Raw genomic sequence first — 23427 nt, 5'->3', positions numbered from 1 at the left:
TTATTAATATCATTATTATATTTTAGAAGTGAACGTTCTGTAATTATAGATAGTATATTAAAATCACAATATACTAATATATAATTATTTACCTAGATATGTACGAAATATGCAATTGTAACAAAAAAATAAAAGTCTGTTAATGGCAAAACTAATGGAATGAAGACAAAAAATTTATTAACACTTAACTGAGTATGTCTACAAAACAGTTAAGTAAGTAGGTACCTATATTATTTTACATTTTCCCCCTCCTGAAAATACTCTTGTGATCTACGACTTTTGTATTTATGTAGGTACATACAGAAGTTTTCTCCGATTTCTCGATATTCTTATAAAGTTGTTATAAATATAGGCCGTTTATTATTTTTACATATTGTATCTCGAGACATTATTTTTTTATAAATTATAATCTAGTTCATTAGTTTTCATTAAACGCAAAAAATCAGGTTTAATTATAATTATACTCATTACTATTTTAACACTACAAATTTATTCAATACGCTAAAACTTGATAAAACTGTTTCTTACAAGTTTGAAACCCACACCAAACAGTCAAATACTAAGTAGTTAGGTATTATATGATGAAAAAAAACACTAATATCTTTGGAGATCTTACATTTTTATTTGTAATTGAACCCAAACTATCTTTCTCGCTCTCTCGGTACAAAAATCCTAGATGAAAATGCATTCTGTCTCTTTCGGCAAGATAATTAATGTATGTGGAATGTGGACCTATGTGAAAATGAATACAGCTTCAACTTAATTAGATGACTCGACGGGAGTCTTCAAATAATAATTAGGTACCTACCTACCTACAATAGGTTCGACAAGAAAATATAATAACTACAATATGTATAGACTATATTGTATAGAAAGACCAAGACAGCATTTTCATATGTATTACCCAGGTAGATACAGGTATATATACCTACTACCTCACTATACATAATTGTATTCGCAATTAATTACAAGTGGAACAAAGATATTGAAGAAAATCTTTTCGTCAGCCTTTAAACTGGAACAAAATTAATTCAGAGATAAAACAGATTCACAAGAAAGGGATAATATTACCTATAAGTTGCATAGCAACTCTTAACAAAATATTGGTATGATTGTGATCTTACGTCTTTATGACAACGACAGGTGGAATTGGGAAATTGTACATATTAAGTTTTTAGATTGGAAACTTATTGATCACGTCAAGTCGTTTCTAATCATAAATGAAATCAACTGAAAAGCTACTGTACGTAAAATTAGGTTGGTATTCCAGAATTTCAGATACTTACCAATGTATAAGGCTGAGCAATGAACGTCGTGGGTTGGCTTACGAAATTAATGTGACAGTAAAGTTATTAATAATGTAAGATATATATATATTAATTATCGCATGTATAAGTAGGTATAATAATAAACTATAAACTTTGTTTGAAAAATATGATAATTTATACAATAATATTGTGATCCACATAATTTAAGAACCCCCAGGACCGAATCAAAAATGTTTTTTTCAGCGAATGAAACCGGTCCTGGATCTTTATTAAATTAATCAGGTGGATTAAGTACCTACTGTATATTTAAATTGATAATATTTACACATACTTATGTAATGCAACTCACAATTTAATTGTATTGACCGAATGAACACGATACATAGGTAAATACCTACCTACAATACTAGTTTAAAAAACATCAAGTCGTTTAATCTTATGAATCCCATAAACCTTTCAGGAGATAATAAAAACCCGAAAACGTTGAATTGTCTTACAAATTACAAGTTGATATTATTTCTATAGTTGCCTTATCAAAATCACTCAACCAATTTCTGGTAGGTATTAGGTAAAGTGCCATTTTTGTATGCAATAAACTGGGTGCTCACCACTCAACAGTATAGGTACCTACAAGTAAATAAATTAGTAGAACAGAGGTTCTTTTTTGTCTCACGTCCATATCTATAAATTTTCTTGAACATTTTACACGGCGATTACCTATTCGCCCCATCATGACTTACATCTACTCCGTCTGGGAATAAAATTTGCCAACAAACTACAGAACCCCACAGAATAAGTCACTCCGAGCAACAGTGAACGCCTAGTGTTTTGTCCTAATGCTAACAAATCTTCTCCATGATCAACGATACTAACACAACCATTTCAGACCTACAGAACTACGACATCAACACACCCACTGAGTTTGGTAACCAAGGGACTACTTATATGCCCCCCTAACTACACTTTCCCATACTCCTTACGGTACACTCTCATTCTTTTACCAGCGACCACGATCGGCACCTCATTGCATCACAGGGAGATCGAACTTCCCTCGAGTATAAAACTTGAGGGCACTGCATCAGCCTGCCAAACACCAGAGACCACATAAAAGTACAATGTATTTTTACCGAGAGCACTACGACCCCGGGGTTTTGTATGTGGTAGAATGTCTCTGAAGAGATAGTAAGTTGTAGATGCCACCACACTTGAAAACGACTGTGACCCACGCAAGGGCTTCACCCATCTAACTACTCACTTTGCTGACTATCAGGGACAACAAAGTTCCGGGGAGTATAAACACTGCAAAAGATCACACACCTCAGATGAAGAAGATAACGGCCCAGCATCCAGGCGCCTCGTGAAACGTTAATATCCCAAGAAGTAGTAGTTCAACGCCTTTTGTAAAAAAAACCATCTATTTATGAGAAGATTTTTTAGAACCACCACGTAAATGTCAGCAGTTCTACTACTGAAACTTTCTATTGACAGATCTTAATTTGACCCCGCCGACTGAACACAATATTATTGTCTTTGCCAAGATTGGTCATTTTTTTTTTTTAATAAATTACTAAACGTCTCAAAGGCGCTGCATCATTTTCGTTTATTAACATAGGTAATAAAACAAATTAATTTCATCTCGAGTGAAAGTGTTTCTCCTCTGCGCCCGACTGCCAGGCGGTTCCGTTCCGTTATGATATTGTGGCGAATTTGTTGCGGTGCGCGCGTGGCGCAGAACAGATCCGATATCGATTTTATTTCAAAGAAAGAGGCAATCGTTTTTTAATTAAGAAAGTGGAAGGTATTACCTATGTACTCTCTTCAGAAGCGTTGAAATAACTACCAAGTGTGACCCGAAATCACTGAGCGATTATCCGAACGGCGCCAACTACCGCTTCAGGGTATCTACCAGGCCGCGTTTGCGCTCAAATCGGACCCAATAAACATATTATTACATTTTATGCATATACTTTAGTCAAGTTAATTGATTTTAGTCATTATTTTAATTTGTGTCTATACAATTAAACAATAGAAAAATGTCAACACTACAATATACCAGGGTTAAACTGATATAAAAACTCCTTCCATTGGTGGCACAAACATAAAACTAGTCATCGACGCTCACAATATGACAATTAAATTAACCATAATTATTATCATTTAAAATATTTATATGAACGATCAGAAAAATTGCAAATAACCCATGTAGGTATGCGTATGCCATACAGCCCATACATAACAAAACAGCCGCAATACATAATCTGTCAATGCACCAACGTACAGACTATAAATAATAATATTGTTTGTGTAAGGCTATCGGTACTAAAAACATTCTGGAATCTCCGGCAAGTGTTGTTAATATTATAACGAGTTCGTTCAGCTATTTTATCTTACAATATTAGGTCCATACTCCGAGTAGATAATTTATGTACGAGTATAAAGAGTAACAAATTAATATTTCAGACGCGGGATCCGATTCCGTGTACAATGGCTTCAGAAACGGACATTCTGCAATATATAAATTATTTACTTTACAGAATTTAAACCGACTGATAACAAAATCGGCGAAACTTTGACGGACAATAGATAAATTTAAGAAAATCTTAATTTAGTGGAATTAAATTAAAAGATTCTCCCCATCTTTCACAACAAGAACGGAATTTGGAAGCATTTTTTCTATGAGGCTTCGCACTGATGGTCTGCCATCACTGCCTGCAGTAGTATGCAATATCAACAATTATAGAAGAGTACCTATAAACAATGATGCTCAGAATGAATGTATTCTTAGTATTTTATGGCGAATACCTACTCTCAATCAACAGAATTTAGCAAATTTTAGTATTTAGAATTTTTTAGGAAAAAAAAATACATTTGGTTTCTTGTCAGTCTGCCGGGATTCATTTGCGGGTTTAGAGAATTGAAATCCCGAGACACTGGCCGATTTACCAACTTACCTACTAAAAATAACAATGTATCTATCTATTCCCTATCTAATTACTAGTGAAGACGACAGTCATGAGTGTCATCAGTCATAACGCATAATATTAGTGGTTCATTTTTTATGTAAATACAAGTACGTTTCTATTATGTTGTGTGGATGTGTTATAGGCCCTTTTGAGGTTAGTTACAGATATTATTTTGATATGCTTTGAGTAGGTACCTACCTAATATTTTTTACTCAATTTGTGATTTAATAATTGTGTGACCGGTCTGAACTGTTTCGAGGCCCCCTTTTAAATTGTCTAATGAATCAATTGCGTCATATGCGTCAAAGAAAATCGCCCTCTTAGGATTAATCATCATTATTATGTCACAGTTAAGTACTCCAGATTTCTAAAATTAAAAGTATTTTCCAATTGATTGAAATCTTATCTAAATATTAATAAATATGTATCCACATTTGTGTGGGGGTCAGAAATGTAAATATTTTGAATTCCCGAGTTTTAAAAAAACCACAAACATAATATGTTTATCAAATAATTATATCAAATCCCAATACAGTTCGGTTGACACAACTGACTAAATAGTAAATTTGCCTGAACGAAATACACAAACATTTTTTAATATGCAAGGACACGAATTAACTGATACACAGATGGTATTATTGCAATACAAACTTGCCGCTTTTTTAACAAAGATGTAATCAGCGATGGACAATATTTTAAAACACTCACAAACTATAAATATCTTATCAATCCATGTCAGAGAAATTGAGAATAATTTAGATATTGTTATACAATATTGCTATATTTTTCGGCCGATTTAAAAGTTAAATTTTCTTCTATAATACTCAACCAACCAATCGGCGCAATCGATTCGTTATATGATTTAAAAGGGGCCTCGAAACAGTCAAAATCAGTCATAATTAGAATTATTAAATTAAACGAGAAGTGCTAGTGTGTTGGGCCTCTACGTCACTAAACGCGCCACTGCATACAACCATAAACACGTGGATTCTTCTCACGGGAAAATACAATAAATTAATCAAAATATGCTGATGTATGCCTCCTAATTTTAATTAGGAAAAACACGAGAGTTCCCAACCTTTTTGTACACTAGAGCACATTTTAAAATATCGTTAAGGCAGCGGACACCACCTATTTTTTCAAAGCAAATTTAAAATTGGATATAGGTAATAAATAGCTAATGCAGAAAAAAAATATTTTATTAAAATATAAAAAAATATTGTTGATATTCTGTAAAATTGAATAGGTAATATAAGTCATGGCTGCTTCATACACACAAAGTAAGCGTTATATAAAAATTATAATATTATTAAAGTCAGTTTGATCTTTGGCATTGCATTTCATTGGCCAGTGCCTCATAATTAGGAGAGTATAATGATATGCATGTTAGTAAGCAATCATAAAGATGCTCATCGCTGAGTCGAGATCTATGTTGTGATATTATTAAATTCATGTTTGAAAACAATGATTCGCAAAGGTATGCCAAACCCAGCACCTACTCTAGTAGAGTAACCAGATGACAATATAAACATGTCGACTTATGCAGACAAATGAGTTAGAATTACATATTTATTAAATCAGAATTTATGAAACTCGTCAAAATAAAATTGAAATTTAAAAAAAAATCCGCCGCGGTCAAATAGTGTCGGGCGCGAAACGGGCTTGGGAATCCCTGCACTAGACGATTTAGTATCACAATAAAATTACACTGACGTTTTCAGGTGTTAAGTACACCTGTTCACAGTTTTGAATCATGCATGTTTTGTGCTATTGTCATATTTTCTCAAAACTGAAGTATGCTCATGTCTCACACATCGTACCTAACACTGAAGTACCTAGCGATTCTTTGTCTTCGATAATATTACATATTGATCATGCATGTTGACAGATCGACAAGTGTTCATGACTAGGTAAAACAGAATTAAAAACGGACTGACAAATAACACTAACTCTCATGTATAATACTATTAATACTAATATTAAACTGATATAAGATTTTAGGTATTTATGGATAGTAATTATTCCAAGATAACTGTTTTGCGGTCATGGCCTTTGACAAACTAGAAAATTATGCGAATTAAAACAGGGGTAATAATATTTCAAAAGAATTATTATCATCGCATCCTTGGTTTAATCGTTTAATCCAATGCAAAATCTTGTTTCTTCCCGCCATCCTTGCGATTGCACCCACGATCCTATTTCCACTGCAACTAAGAAATCTTCTTCTGTATTTTGTCCTTTGTTTGGCGGTATATCCATTCAATATTTGTCCAATATCTGCAAGTGGTGACCACTACCGATGCATAGAACAGTCGTGTAGTTTACAACGGGATCCCTTCGCGACAGTTATAATTCCTGAACCGAAAATCAAGACGAGATAATCGCACTGGCCGAAAACTTCTATGAATCAAATAACGTCTGAGGAAGTCAATCGAGGTTCTTCCCTTTAAAATTCTATCATAAGCACCAAATTTAGAATACAAAGATCGGAGGCATTAAATTCTTTTCATCGACACATTTATGGTGTCTATATGGACGTGTATACACAATTCAATGAGTTAAAAGGGGTATATTGTATTCTACTTATTCTTTTAATACTATGTATCGGGTAGGTACTATTATTAATGTACTTCTTTTAACGTGAAAGATGATTGTATCGTCATTCTCAGATAGAATCTGTTAAGTATAGGCAATTCTTCACCAAACTTGTCCGTGGTTCGTGATTAAGATTGTATGAACACATCGACGATCTGCGGATAAGGCATACGCGTCAAATTAAACTTTTTTTCTAAACTTAAGTTGGCCATGCCATAACTGACATTAGGTTTACCAAGAGAAGTGGCAGTCATAGACAGTGGCGCTTCGTAAAAGAAGTCATAGACACGACAATATTAAATTTTGCGTAACAAAGCTACACGAGAAAAATCATAATGAGAAGGTAGCAGAAAACATGGCCTGTCATATTCATAAAGGACACAATTCGATTATGAACTCATGGGTGCGATAGCTCACAATAAATCGTAGGTTATTCCCTTAGTTATACCTACCTGCAGCCCAGGCGTTTATCTCTAGATTTAAACTGTGTAGTGTCTGGGTATGGGGAATTTATCTGGAAAACTAATTTGGCACCCGCTAAATTTTCTTAACCCCGCCCAATCACACGCCTTAAAAATAAATTGAAAAATTGACTCTCTCCCCAAACCATTTTCTGTGTACGTGCCTGATTACGACGGTAATACAACAGTTCACACTGGCAATAAAAAAAAATATAAAAATTAACAATAATAATTATTCTTTGCCCTCTCGTCCATGTTGTGTGCACACGTCATTGTAGAACTTATTCGCTCACAAATACCAGTTTCTCTCCAGGCTAGCTGATCTAGCTAGGCGCAGTTACTTTTGTTGTAAGAACTGTGTCATTTTTTTTCCCCAACACTCGTCCACACCGACCTGCCCGCAAAGTAATTTTTATTTAATTCGTGCCGAGAGTTTCTAAACTCACCTCAGATTATTATATTGTACCACGAATGGAGACAAAAAATCTATATTCATTAAATAAGAATTGGCGTTATATATAATATATATATATATATATATATATATACTTATATCGATTTGTCGATGAGTGGCCGATGACTGACTGGGGTATACCTAAACACATCACTACATCTTATTAATACAAACTGGAATGAAAAGAGAAACCTAATAATATAATATGGTTACATTCACCATAAATGTGTATTGGATTGCTAATAAAAACAACAAAATAATGAGTTATATATGTATTTTTATATTATTTCTCGATACGTTAATTCAATCAGCTAGTAGAAGACTTGAATAATAACTGAAATATTATACATCATTTGAAAAAATCTTGAAAAATTCAAATCCCGACTGATGTGCTTTACCAATTGAGCCACCCGCATCCTACCCTCAATAGTCAGGCCGTGACACGAAACTGTAAACTTCGATGGTAGTGCTAGTTAATGCTCACACGTCGAATGGAAATGATTATTGCATATTTAAATAAACAGTACCTAATAATATCAAGTATCAACGAAATATGCAATAGAAAATTTTCATTTATTGCAAACGGGTTACCGCGTTGAAGATAATCAATAACTAGCACTACCATTGTAATTCACCATTCAGTGCCACGGTCTGAATATAGTCCGCCTTGGGCCTACCTTATTACAACGGAATTAACTAGTATTAGTACCTATATACGCTTGGAGCGTTTATCAAATTTTCATCATTATCAAATCAGTTTTTGTGCATTGATTCAAAGCACCTACCGATAAAAGATAGGTAGGTACCTAGGTAGAATATCTTAATTACTACACATCGTCAGAATCTGTTCAAATTTTAGTCTTGACGTACCTGCACATGCCAATAACTTAATAAACTAATATATGTATTATATTGTTCAATAAATAATGTGATATTATCAATTCTTGTAGAGTTAATTTTGAACTTATTTGGCAACTTATTGACAGTGTTGCTCCGGTCGTGTATTCTACAGTCATAAGGTAAGAGGCATAGGATCAGAGGACGAGAAGCTTGTATTCTCACTGGAGTCAGTCATTAAGAGAGTTCTAGATGTTCTTGACACGAATCATAGCTGGATTAATCGGTAAAGGAGTGGGGTAAGTATAAGCCTTCTTCTATTATAAATAGTAAGATTGAATTATTCGCCAAGTAATCGGCTCACTGTTGAGCGAGACAGCGCAAACCCGAAAACGTGATCACAACTATAAGGCGTGTGTCGAAATGATTTTATAAGTGCGCTATCCAACTTTACTAAATTCAGACAATGAGACGTAAGCTGTCGAATTTTATGGGTAATGTAATGACAGGTATTTTTGAAAGCAAAACTAACACAAAATTGTTGTAATTTAACTGTGTGTTTGTGGTTGTGTTTCTTTGCTGGCTTGCGTTTTACTGTTTTTTTCTCCACCCTGGTGCCATACGAAAAGAAGAAGAATTTACTAGCATGCAGACACGCATGGACGCAATCATGATAATAATATGAAGGCTACTAGCCTCTTATCGAGCCATACTCGTATGGAGAAGAACATACATTACTATCTAGTATTTGAACTGAAAATAAAGTCTTTGGAGACACTCTGGAAAAATAATAGGTACTTACAAGATAAAAACAAATGACGATTTTAATTAAACAACAAGCTATGGTAACATTCTCAAAGTCATAAAGATTGGGGATTGTGTCCAGGTGATATGACACCCAACGTAATGCAGAGGAAGGAAATGAGGAGCAGAATAAAACAGCTATGAGATGACTGCCTAGCCAGATGAAGGTTGGAATTGCATGCTGCATGGGTGGGAGATGGGAGAAGGTGAAGAACTGTCATGGTGCAGGTTAACCCCGCCCCGGAAGGACCGTCGCGCTGTGAACAAATATGTAAGTATTGTATCTAATATTTTATAACTGTTTCCAATTATTGGCTTACCGCTGTCACCTAAGCGTGAATAAATAAGATAATTATGTTAAGTATGACTTCCTTGAAATGTGTAATAGTACGAAGGTGAAAATGATAGTGAATAGTAATAATACTTATATATTATGATTGAGTAAAATATAATATTGTTTACCTTAGCTAGGCTATTTCGTTCTGGGTCATTTCACATTATGTCACACACAACAACCCAAGTCAGTTCTCAAGTGTAGATTGGGGCTTACCTGGGAAAAGGAAAGAAAAAACAATGTCATTAAAAACCTTCATACAAGCAAAACAAAAATATCAGTGTAGTTTTTTAGTACACGAATCGTACCACCTAAGGAACACGCCAGCAAAGAGGTTTGGACCCAGAGCGTGATATGATAAGATGACCAAAGTGGCTAATAAATATCTGTAGTAATTATACGACTCAGCATCACAAAGGTGGCACAATTTAATATTATGTATGTTTTGTTGTCAAAACAAAACAATGTAGCGAAAGTATACCTCAATCATAAATAGACAAGTAGGGTCTATTATGATTTGCTTAATTGCGATAATATATTTTGTGATTTATGAACTGCATTTGTACAAATAGCAAGGACAATCCATAACTCGTCACCCTATTCGAGTCCATCACCCGGCGCACTACTCATCTCGAGTCCAGTCACTCGGTTATTCGGTAAATCACCAGTCAATTCAATAATATAGTCAATCAGTACATTCGGACACACGATTATAACATTACTACGTCATATGTATCATTATATGTATTTATTCTTGTAACGATAAATAAACTCACTCCTCGAAACCTCCAAGCAACTACGACCTTCTCTCATCCACACCCTCATCATTCCCAAACACCCATTTCTAGTTTTAAAAAATCTGTTAATAAACGGACCATGGTGCCAATAAAATAAAGTATTTATATCGTGTCGTATCGGGTTGTCTCGCTCTGCCACCCTCTCGCTATTTCTTGTTAGCTGCCCTATCTATACCTAACTATCGAACATTAGTAGATATGCATATTATAATCTGGTGTAATATTTTACGGTGGTATTTCTACAGACCATGCTGCGACCCAGCTCACTGCGGTAAGTGCGTCAGTTGAGCTAGTGGAAAAAAATACAGAATAGGTAGGTAGAGGTACCTACACTGCGACTTGATTACAGGTGAAATAAGTGCAAACTTCACAACGAGGGCGATCATTATAGTTTCTCACACTTGCTTGTTAAATCGCTCACTTTCACTCGGCCTAGCCGATCTCGGATCCGAGAGAAAATTGATCAATAATCATTATTTGACAGTTATACGAAACCTTGGCAGATTAGAATATCGATAAGACTGACTGTATCACACTGTTTCAATTCAGCCACAGTGTGCAATTATTTCAGAATTATTTTTTTTTAAATTCTGGAAACACGTAAGAAAAATGCATATTAGAAAAATCTTGATACAAATATGACGCCGGACAGGACTCGAACATGCATTCATTGTATTCCGGGCAATGTGCTTTACTAAATTACCGACCTGCGTCCGACCTAATTAAAACAAAATTAACTAATACTAATTGCAACCGAATCGCTTTACAAATTTCGCTAATTGCTCTTGTGGTTTGAATCAAAATAGGTACCTACTTACCTACTAATAAAAGGTACCTACTCATGGAAATATATGTACCTCAGAGGCAGATGGATGCAACTCCGTTTTTGGGGAAAATGGGTTATTAAAATTGTATTATATTTATTCCTTTCTTACATATTCCAGAAGTACTTTAATTGAATTAGAATAAAAAAAATAGTGATCATTCTATGTATATTTTCTTAGAAGTTATGAGTATTCGTTTAAAATAAAAATTGTTTTTTGGCTCTCCTGAACAATTCGGTATGTGGATTTGCATCCGTCTGCCTCTAAGGTACAGATATTGTTACGTATTTATATATACTTCACCGTAGGCCTTCCTAAATGCCTCCGAACACTTTAACAAATAATAAAAAATATAGAAATAACTTATAGGAAAAGACGATAAATTCAACAGGCTTCAAAAAGAATTAAGTAGGTAGATAGTAAAACATACCCACCCGAGAAAACACTACAAAAATTTAATCAGTTTTCTAAATATTTATTAATCAATAATTATTGTGCGTATACTTACCTACTTATAGTTTGATCTACGTAATACGCGTAATTATTTTCTGTACACTATTTTTTGTAGTGTGTGACTTTTTATCGATCGAGTCTACGTAACTTTAATATCCTAATGAACAAATGTGACAGTCGCTTTGCGTACCACTGATCTATGATATAGAATACGATGTAGATACCTACCTAAGGAAGTATTCTGAAACAATGATATTTTATCAAGAGTGATAATAGATTCATCTAGATTTATAATATCTACCTCATTCTTTTAATTAGGCATTTACTTATTTCGTTTACATTTTTGAAATACAAGACTTATTTTTCCGATTTTATTTCCGTGTGTCTCAACACCCAGCATTGCGTTTTACCTACGTAATGATAAAATCGCAAGTGTTCAATAAAATGCAAAACGGACTATACTGAAGTGTGTTCAAAAAGGCATTGCATAATAAATATAACATTATTTGCAATAGCTACGTTCATACATTGAACAGCAACCTTTCTCTTCGTAGTCAATCGAAACGATTCCATAGAAATACTATGGCAGCGGGTGATTTTCAGATAATATCTACTATTGTGCAGATAATATGCTAATATGATCAACCAACCAACAGGCCCGGTCTTAGGACGGTTGGACCGATTGAGCCCAATATTTTCACCCTTGCGAGTTTAATCGGCATTTTTACTGCATGTTGCATTTTTATAAAATCATATTATTAACTTGAACCTAGTACGCTTTAACATCAACACTTTAATGCTGTAAAACGAATAGCTGAATGCAGATATTTCAAAAAATATATTCATCAACTATCAATCTATCCACTTCTGGATGAAGCTTCTCTAAACTGATTCGACTTATCTCGGTTCTGTGCGATGCGTTGCCATGTACGTCCACAGAACTTACCCATTTCATCTATCCAGCGGCCTCTAGGACCTTTCGGACGTTTTGTACCTCTTGGGTACCACTGGATGACCAGCGATTGTCCCTTCTGAGTCCCTTCTTGTAGAGCTATGATCTCATTTCCATTTGAGATTTTTAGCGAACTCGCATTACATCGCAAACCCTTGTCTGGTTTCTTATCCAATCATTCCGCTTTTTGTTCTTTCGCGTTATGCCCAGCATGCACCTCTCCATACCACGTTGTGCTACTCTAAGTTTCTGGATCTCCATGTTTCATACGCATATGTGATTACGGGAAGCACACACTGGTTGAACACTTTGCGCTTTAGGCACAGTGGGAGGTCATTTTTGAAGAAATTATACAGACGACCAAAAGCACTCCAGCCCAGCTATGATAGTAATTATTATTTTATCTAAGGCTTTATATTATGCTCACGGCTTGAAATGGACCGGAACGCACCGGAGCGCCGTTCATGTTCGTGAAATCGGTAAAATTATCGCTCCGTCTCGTGGAATAAATAATTTGACCGTCTGAGCTGGATAGGCCATATAATAGAAAATCTAACTCACTTATTTTTATGAAAAAAAACCACATAAACTTTGATAACTTTACTATGTAAAAATCTTCAGAAAACTGTCGAGCGCTCCGGTTCGTAAATTTTTCCATTTCGAGCGCTGATTATGCTGGAAATATACTATTCATAAGATATTGGTTTTAGAATTACGGCTTGCTTTTATAATGAGTAATGACTACTCCTATATCAGTATCTTGATGGAAATGATCATGTAACTAACCTAGAAGGGTGTTTATAAAAGTGTTTCGCTACAATTCAATCAAAACTTCACCCTTTAATAAATTTATCTAGAAGTTATCCCCGTTAAAGTGTACTCAAGGAGATTCATAATGATCGATGCATATTTGCACCACTTGGTATAGAGCTGATAGACTATAGATAGATTGTATAGAAGTAGCCACTGAGTATCTATGTCCCATGGCCCTTTGGCCAGACCTTGGCCAGCCCGCAAGTGAAGATAATCTATACACACAATATTATGTAAATAATAGTATCATTGAACATCTACACTTTTACAATCGTATCCCCGATAGCTGAGCGACGATATTATTTCAAAGTTTCAAACGTAGTTAAAACACGTAGAGAAAATCTAGATTACCGTTACGAGTAGGTATGTAAGTAGTTATTATTTCCAGAATGTACTCCACTCTTAGATTATTTTGTTAGTCGCGTGATTACTGTACGAATTAAAAAAAAAATGAAACAAACAATTGCTACTATAAAGCTACTCCGATATTATCTTTTTTGAGGTTTTTCGCAAAACTATAACATTGTTATTCATAGATACAGTCATTGTTTTATGACATTAGTTGAATAAAATTCTAGTAGGAAAGAGTCTAAGCATATAAAATCAGCGATTAACAAACTTTTTCATTTCACGGTAGGTACCCTAAAAATACCAATCTGTGCGATAGCTTATTCTTCACCGAGCTACCCTCATTTTTTTGGTAGAAAGAGAGAAATCATATCCGTTCTAAACTGCGTACCGGTAAGGGAAGAGCAGTAGGCTGGGTTTAAATTTTGTTATCGCCCAAAGAAAACACCCTACGAATTCATCACCAAGGCGCACTGAAAACATTGGCGCTTAGGACACTCGGTACAAGCTGGTAAAGCATCACAGATGCAGTAAGTCCCGATAACGATAAAAAATATTGCTTTTCCATATACAGAATATGGGTGTATGTGATGTTCGATCTAAGGCCCTATCCTCTCACATTCTTCACCAGAAAACGAGTTGCACCATTGACATTATAGTGGATATAAAATAATCTATAAAGCTCGAGAAAATATAACCATGTTTCTAAAATTCGCATGTATTTCCACAAAGAAGGCGGAAACATTTTTTCAACGCAAAACAATGTTACAGTCAAAATAATAAAAACGTATTATTAGTCACTTTAAATTCGAGCCGACTGACATCAATGATATGATGTTACACCCTGCATACGATACAATACATAATGGTATATTCGCATATAAGTTACACGTCTAGTTATCATTTTGTCTATGGATTACGCGTATGTGTTACAACCAGTCTTCAAAAGAAGGTCCTATTAGATCCTTGTGGACCTACCTATTTAATAATATATATACCCACATATTGAAATAAATAGGTACCCAACAATACATATGTGAAAAGTGTGTTATTGTAATATATTGGGAGAGAACACGCTCTGCAGTTTGGTGCATGTCAGATTCTTCTACAAAAGCAATCACACCAACATCATCGATCACCTGTCTGTGATACACTATTCGGCACAGTTCTAACAATGTAGGCGTCTATTTTTATGTCATTAATTAAGGATATCCCGGACTGACCGCATTACCAATAAGGAGGTTTTAAGACGAACCAATAAGCCGAAGTATAGCTCACGTCAAACGCAGAAAACCTGCATACTTCGGCCACGTTTTCCGTATCGCGTAATATGATTTACTCCAACTCATAATACAATGAAAGGTAAGAAGCAGCAGAGGCGTACGAATCGATGATGATGTGATACGACTGCTCCAGAAAAGGTAGTTGTACTGCAATTTCGTCGCCAACCAACATCAAAAAATGAAGTCAGTCTATATTTCAATACTACTTGCCTACTTAAAAGTATACTGTAGGTAGGTAGTCCAATACTTTTGGATGTTTCGTAATATTATATTTCTGATATTTGGGAATCACCTATATTTTTGTGATTAGGTATGTGATTCAACTAAAGACAACCTATAATCACTCGAGTTTCTTTGATGGGTTTCTAATATTGCCAATGAAATGAAATAAAAGGCACGGTTGTGAGAACTAGGCAGTGACGTCACACTTCGCTTTGGGAGCCCTTCGCGGTGCGACCTCGGTCCATTTTCGGATCGGCTGACCCAACAATACGAGAATATTATTAACACATGCGGCGTGATGCAAGAGCATTAATTTTTCGTAGGTTTACAATACGCACCTTACTGACAGATCGCGTAATCTTTTTAACGTGTGGGATTACGTAAAAAATATCAACAATAACATAGTTTATTAAGCCCCTGGCCCTGGTGATGAGAATGCACTGATTCAAATTTTTACTTGTGTAAATTATTGTTATATAACTTGACAGTTGCACTAGCACAGAGATTCCCAAACTTGTTCAGCCCACTGCACTCTTTTCAGAAAAAATACTCATCATGAACAAACTGAAAGATGCGGTGTCAACTTAGCACTCTTATTTGTATCAATATTAAATTTATACATATGAAAGAAAGATGTTGTAAAAAAAAATATTAAAATGAACCCTAGCAATACTTGCATTAAACACACAAAATTAAGATAATGACACATACTTAGAATAAATTGCAAATAACATTAAAAATTATCTTAACGAGAAGCATGATTCTGGTATGCTACTTCGAATTTATTAAGGCTATACCTCAGTTGAGGCATGGTCTAAAAAGATCGTGGCTAGGCGATGCGCGGATTGCGGGTCGCGGGTGCAAATGACGCATGCCGAACGAAATATAATTTGTCATATAAATCCAACGTGCGTCCATTTAATGTTCTGTTTATCGTTCTAGTAGTAACAATAATAATATATTCATTGACATGTTTTCTTTTTCAAGTAAATGGGTAACATTTTTAGTAATCTTTACACGATTTAAGAATTAATACCCCCGTCGCCATCACGAAACAAATTGACGTATTCACACCTCGATGTTCGCTCTCCGATTGCCAGCAAGTCCAAAATTTCGTCGCGCCTATAGTTGAAAATTATTTGCCGTTTCACTGAAGGATCGTCTTAACGGCCCACATGCTCAGCGTAGGTCAAAATGGAGCTTTTATGGTATTTTCAGAGCATAACCCTGGACATTCCTTAAACGTTGTAGATAATCTATTTATATAATTTTGAAGCCTTATTATCCTTTATATTTATTTTAAACAGTTGATGACTGCACAAAGTATTTTGATTACACAAAATAGTTTTCTTTTAACCTCTCGCTCTAATGTTTTAGAACAGGGGGGGGGGAAACTGCGGCCCGCTGGGTATTTTTTTGCGGCCCGCCATCATTAATTGTACTTTTGATTACGAATAACTTTTTTATATTTTTTTTAAAAATATTGACAATAGATTAAAATTTTAAGAATTTGTTGTTTTGTAAATGTATTATCTCAGTACGTCTTCCTTGCGTCTTGTCTTACACTATGTAACCACTATTTTCTACGTTGAACATCGTGACACATTTAAATACTTTTAACTCCGCGTTGCAAGGAAAAAAATATATGCCCATGATATGGTAAAAAGTTTGAATGGATTTCAATTAAAACTCAAGTTATTCCTTCGACAAATATCGAATAACAACGTGGACCACTTTCCAACTTTGAAGTTGCTGAATATACCAGAATATAAATTTGAAGAATATGGTAAAATTATTAAAGCTCTGAATGACGATTTTTCACAAAGATTTGGTGACTTCCGAAAAATTGAGACACGTTTAGCAATATTACGCGATCCATTTTCAATAGATATTGATAGTGTACCGACAAAGCTACAACTTGAGAATATTGATCTGCAGTGTGACACTGATTTAAGAGAATTGCATCGTCGTGAAGAAATCTCCAAATTGTACAATGCACTTAATTCAGACAAATTCAACCAACTTAAAGATTATGCAAGAAAATTTTTCGTTATTTTGGATCAACCTATATATGTGAACAAACATTTTCGATCATGAACCTCAATAAACATTCTTTACGATCAAATATCTCCGATGCCCGTTTACAAGCAGTTTTGAGAATATCAACTACACCTGAATTTAAAAAAATGTTAAAAAATGTACAGTAAACAGTTTCATTCTTCTCATTCATTTTTTTGTAATGTTTATTTTTCGTGATAATAAATAGTGTATGTCTAAAAATGGTATTTTACTTGCGGCCCGCCGCTCATTTTGAATTCTTGAATTTGGCCCTCCATCCAAAAAGTTTGCCCCCCCCTGTTTTAGAATATAGTCATATTTAAGTATATCCATGTGCAGTGGTCTTAAGATTTTTTAGGTTTATTAATTTTTAAACGCATTTATAAATCCATTAGCAAAATTAATGTTAACATTATATAGTGACATATTTAGATGAAAAATTATATTTTATAATCTTTGTGATCCCAAATTTGACAAGAATTAGGCATTTTATTATTCAAAAAATGGGCACGATTAACACATTTGCAGATAATTCTAAAGATACTGATTATTAGCTATGTCTTTGACCATTCAAATGTGATAAACATCCTACGGATAATGATTGCTTTATAATAATTATTGACTTAAGAATAGGGTACTTAGTATTTTTTTGAAATACGCCATTTCTCTATTGGCATTTCCCAGTGGTTAAGCTACAACATACGGCCGTAGCCATAAATTGACAAACGATAAATGAAGTAGGGAGTAAGATCATGGTAACGCGCGTGTTTGAACATGTACCGTTTTTAAAAAAATATTTTTTTTCGGTTAGGTACATGTTTAAAATAACTATAAAGGATAATAAGGCTTCAAAATTATATAAATAGATTATCTACAACGTTTAAGGAATGTCCAGGATCATGCTTTGAAAATAGCATAAAACTCCATTTTCACCTACGCGGCGCACGTCCCCCCTTAATGTTCGGCTCTGTTTTTGTTAGCAGCATTCTTAAATCACCGCGATTAGTTATTTGGAGACGTTTTCTTGTTTTAGTTAACAGATTGTTGACCATGTTTAGTAATCACTACGAATTTAACAGCATGATACCGGACATCGACTGTTTTTAAAAATTCTTTTCTGTTTTCTTTTTGCTTCCACCGCAACCTTATTTATATTGCTTCCGAGGCTACTTCCGCTCCCCGCTCGCTTCAGCTACTAGGGGACGATATTGCCCACTTTGGGAAACTCTGCATGGCATTCGCAACTCTTGTTTAGATCTGTCACTTGATTCGTCAATACACAACGTGGCCCACTTTTAATAATAATAAGATGCGGTGCATAGTATTGTGTTTATATCAATGTTGGACTGGACAATATAAAATTGAATGCATTTTATTAATTATTTTTGGAGAGACAAAATAAGAGAAAGATTTTTTAATCATTCAATAAGTCATATGTTTAAATTATTATTCTGTTAGCTGTTTTATTCTTTATTCTTTAGTTTTATATTCTGTTATTTTTTAATAGAAAAATCATAATTATTCGATTAGGAACATACACCCACTATTAATTATTATGTCACCAGTTATCGAGGTGGTTTAAAATTGATGCATCATAAAATAATAATAATTAATCAATTTATTTTATTTTTGTCACATGGATATATTAATATGTCGAAAGCTCGTAATTACATAATATTATGTATGTATGTATGAGAATGTATGGATGAGGATTTAGGTATGCATACATACATAAATATATTATATTAGGTGAGTTTATAATATGTATAGTTTTAAAAATAATGTAAAGGTACTTAGCATGTAAGAGTATTATCTAATAAGTTAACTCCATTAATTATTTTCCAATATATGACCATTTTTCTTAGAATTGACGATTTACACCTCTTGAGTGTAGTATTTTTATTGTTTATAAAGAATAATGATGTATGTTTACTAATTAGGTTTTTACTGACACTTCAACTATTCATAATTTGTTTGTTGTATTTTTTGTGACTTTTGACTTGATAGGTAGATAATGGAGTTTTTACCTACTTTATTGTATTGATTTATTATATAAGCTAGAGTTAATAGTGTTCGTTGTCAGTGTGTCTTTACCTTTGGTGAGTGTACACGGCGCCTGAAGATGCCGAAAGGCGAAACCCGATGGAATGGAATGGAATAGTACAAAACTTAAATCCATTAGAATTTAAATTCAAATTCCATCAAGTAACTTCAGTCGATAGTATTAATATTAAAATACGTAGGTACCTAAGTATATTTTCACAATACGTGTGAAGTGAAGCAAATAACATACTTCCATCATATTCCATCGTATGAGAGAGAAAACAATTTTGGTACAATCATTTATTTTAATACAAAGCTTCACATTATTATAGTCAGAACTGGGGTGTTTCACTATTAATCATGACAATTTGTCATGTCAAAAAAATGAGTGTGAAGACCTGCCCATGTCTATTTTCCAGTAGAATCGACCACTAAATACAGCCGTAACAGACGGATTCCGCGGTTGAGCAACGCCCGTGTGTGTTTGTATGGGAACACATTTTGCGGCCTACATCTACCGCAAAAATTCGCCGTAAATGGCGTGCTTTCGTTGATTTAAGGATGTTCATCAGTAACTTGATTTAAAAAGTTAAAGTGCTCAATGATTATTAACTTTACTATCATATCAATGCAATGCTGGACGAAAACCTCCAAACCGATGTCAGTTCTTTTGGTTATGTCCATAAAGATTTCTGATAATATAGCAATTGTTTTGAATAATCCTCCTCCTAGATGCCGTGATCAGGACAGATTTACTATAAGGCTAAAGGTGGCCCCAAATTGGTATAAACTCCAGTTTTCAAAAAAGAGATTGAAGATAAATTGAAATCGATGAATTGTACAATTTTATGAATTAATTCAAGAGGACAGCAGACCAACTCTAAATTTAATGTTTAGGTAATAGTATAATATGAGTACCATTTTAATAGTTAGGTACGAAACGTTCGAATCGTTCTCTGTGTAACTAATTGATTATAGTTATGCAGAACGCAGCCAGTCCACAATTTAGGCAAAAATAATTCGTGTTAATGCGATATGTTTTTTCTACGTTCTGCACAAATCCCCAAGCTTTCTCTATGTAGTTACTTTCAGTTTTATTGTAAAGTCGTAAGGTCGTTTTCCGGATTTTCTGACATTCAAAATTACTTATTGGCCAACATCGATTTAGTTCACTTGCTCTAATGTAGGTAGATATTCATGTCCAACGCGTCGATCGCGGAATATATTTCAGCTGATCGCACCATAATTAATAGACCCATAGGAATTGAGTCGTCAAAAATATGTAAAAAAAATCAAAATTCTTAATATTTTGAAGAGGAAACATTAACCATTCATATTTTAATTTTATTAACCAGTTTAAGTGTGTCGTTATCAAATTAACTATGGGGAAGCTCGCATGACCTCGTCGTATCACTTGATTAATATTGCATCACTGACGGCCTATCCCGCAGGAGTGAGAAAAAGAAAAAAAATGTGAAATCATCTTACTTAAAACTGCGAAGTAATTCCACTTACAGTCGCGTAGTTGGCCATTTACACAGTAGGACCATAGGCTTGGCAATAAGTACACAATATAAGCCAAATACTTATTATTTTCACGACGTAATGGCAAATTCAGTTCATATTGAAGAATGACAATGTCAGGGTATTGTAGAATTGTAGATCACTGCTAGTTGTCAAAGTTTCAAACATGGTTACAGCCTACTTTAAGTTGGGGACAAAAAATTCAAATTTATTATTAAAAAAATTACTTACTTGTATATTTTTAAATTATAATAAGTTGCTTTTTGTGCGCCCTGAAATTAATTAGCTCAGGAACCCTTGGAGCGTAAATCTGGTCCTGGTCAGGGCACATAAATCAGTGTCTCGTCAGTCTCCAAGATATATTATATCACATTGATTTAAAACCAATACTTCTCTCATCCCAGATACGGTTGCTTGGCAAACCAACAGATACGAAATGTTAATGAATTAGTCTTTTTATCATTACAACGAAATAACAATGCACGGATTGGACGAGTTATTTATTTATTATTTATTACTCGACCGATTTAAGATTAAGCTGTTACGTGCACTACATAAACTAAACAGCACGAAGCCATTCGCATAGCAACAGCAGACGTGATAAAATCTAATATTATTATTGTAATGGGCAATTAAGGCAAACAGCTGTTTGCGTTTCGTCATAAACACATAACAGGCAGCAAAGGAGTTGCAGTGACTGCAATCGATCTGTTCGTTTGTAAACTCGCGGAATAAATTTATTTTATAAAATGTGTGTCAGAATGGCCTTAGGTCTATTCAAATCGACAACGCGAAGACGACCGAATGAGTATTTAGCTATCTGATAACAAGAGATTTGCATTCAACTTTATCAGAATATATCGTCACTGTTCTGGCAGAAGACACTAACTTAAAAAAATGATATATTGAGTTAGTTATACCAACATGTTCCTTATTTCAAACTTTACCGTCTGGAAACCTTCTTAATAAATAAACAGTCTTTATTTTAAAGTCATCCCTTTTACGATTACTTAATAAACTCACATGATAGAGCATTTCAAACATTTTAACAACTTCAAAGTCAAATTACTTAAAACTAGTATTCTCCAGTTAAGTTAGTGTGTTCTGCCAGAACAGACACGATATTGTCTATAAAAATATATATTATAATATGTATCCACAAGCGGTTGTTGCACGCACGTTTTATGTGTTTGGTTGGGTTACCAAGTTTAGGAATACCAAACTGATATCTACTATCAAGGAACCAAGCCAAGGGACAGAGAAACAATGGGAAGTGCAATTCATTACCTTCTGAGTGTGGTACCTGCTAACAATATTATTCTCGGGTGTGGAAAAATATGGGATAATCTTTAAGCAGAGCTATCCATACAGTTTATGAAGGAAGCCCCGTAGGCACTCGGTTTTTGATGAGATGGGTGGATGTGGATAACGTCGAGTGTGACTGACGGGAGAGATAGAGAGTTATGCAGCCCTATGTTCTAACTAGTGATATGAAGTCACCCGACGACATGACGTAATTGTGACGTCAGCCAATACACGCTCGAGGCAAGCCGTCCAACGCACACGGCTCACCATAGATAGTATTATGCTGAAACACCTATTTGTGTATGGGGACAATGGATATCGCCACTATTTTAGTAGCGTTATTTTCTCAAACGCTATTATCACTCCGGTAGTACGTCACAATGATGTCATATGACGTCATGTCGACCGGGCGACTACAACTCGCAAGTTCTAACATAAGGCCCAATCCTGGACGACGGTTGTGCAATCGGCCATGGACCTGAATGGTATGCAGCGACAGATTATTCAAAGTAAAACGTAACTATTAAAAATAACATATTATTATTCTTTACTACGTGTTTATCCCATATCTCTTCACAATTTATTTACCCAGAAGGCAAACCCACTTTCAATAAAACTGTTCCTGTCCACACCGAACCACATCAGACTTGCCAAACTAGCAGAAAGATAACATCGCCGTTGGTAAATTTGTTATAGGTATGTACTCATATATTTCTTTTGCAAATATTAGAGTTTGCCAAACTCGCAATCAGCATATCTGTTTATACGACATTCAAATCCCTGGTAATATTCATATTGAGAGAATTTGATTGTATAAAAAATAACATCGGGCCATTCACATAAGAACGAAGAATAATCAAAGACTCGCGCTTCTTGCAAGATGGATAATAATAATTAATACCATCGATTACCAGTAGGTATTACTATTAACACCTACCTAATACTTGACTTGACTTGAACTCAAGTACAATAGAACCACATTTCAAATCATTCTGTTATTGAAAGAGTACCTACGAGGTGTGAGTGATTTTCTCGATGCGAAAACTACGAAGCGCGCGCCAGATAGTCGATGAGCCCTTTTACGAGTTG

At 34.6% G+C, this 23427-nt stretch overlaps 1 protein-coding gene across 5 annotated transcripts in view; it reads right to left on the bottom strand.

Moving 5' to 3' along the window:
- Positions 1 to 23427, bottom strand: part of atos (atos homolog atossa) — a 108876-nt gene that overhangs the window by 65560 nt on the left and 19889 nt on the right. For 2 of the 5 annotated variants that reach the window (XM_085942537.1, XM_085942539.1), the window contains exon 2: positions 9845 to 9932. The exons of the other annotated variants lie outside the window; for them this stretch is intronic. The gene's annotated coding sequence lies outside the window, so the exon portion shown is untranslated. The remainder of the gene's footprint in view (positions 1 to 9844; positions 9933 to 23427) is intronic. 5 annotated transcript variants of the gene reach the window in all.

The sequence above is a fragment of the Rhyacophila brunnea genome, unplaced genomic scaffold (genome assembly GCF_057557595.1).
Source record: "Rhyacophila brunnea isolate RB1 unplaced genomic scaffold, BYU_Rbru_1.0 scaffold_15, whole genome shotgun sequence".
Classification (NCBI taxonomy): domain Eukaryota; kingdom Metazoa; phylum Arthropoda; class Insecta; order Trichoptera; family Rhyacophilidae; genus Rhyacophila; species Rhyacophila brunnea.
This window is presented reverse-complemented; position numbering and strand designations above follow the sequence as displayed.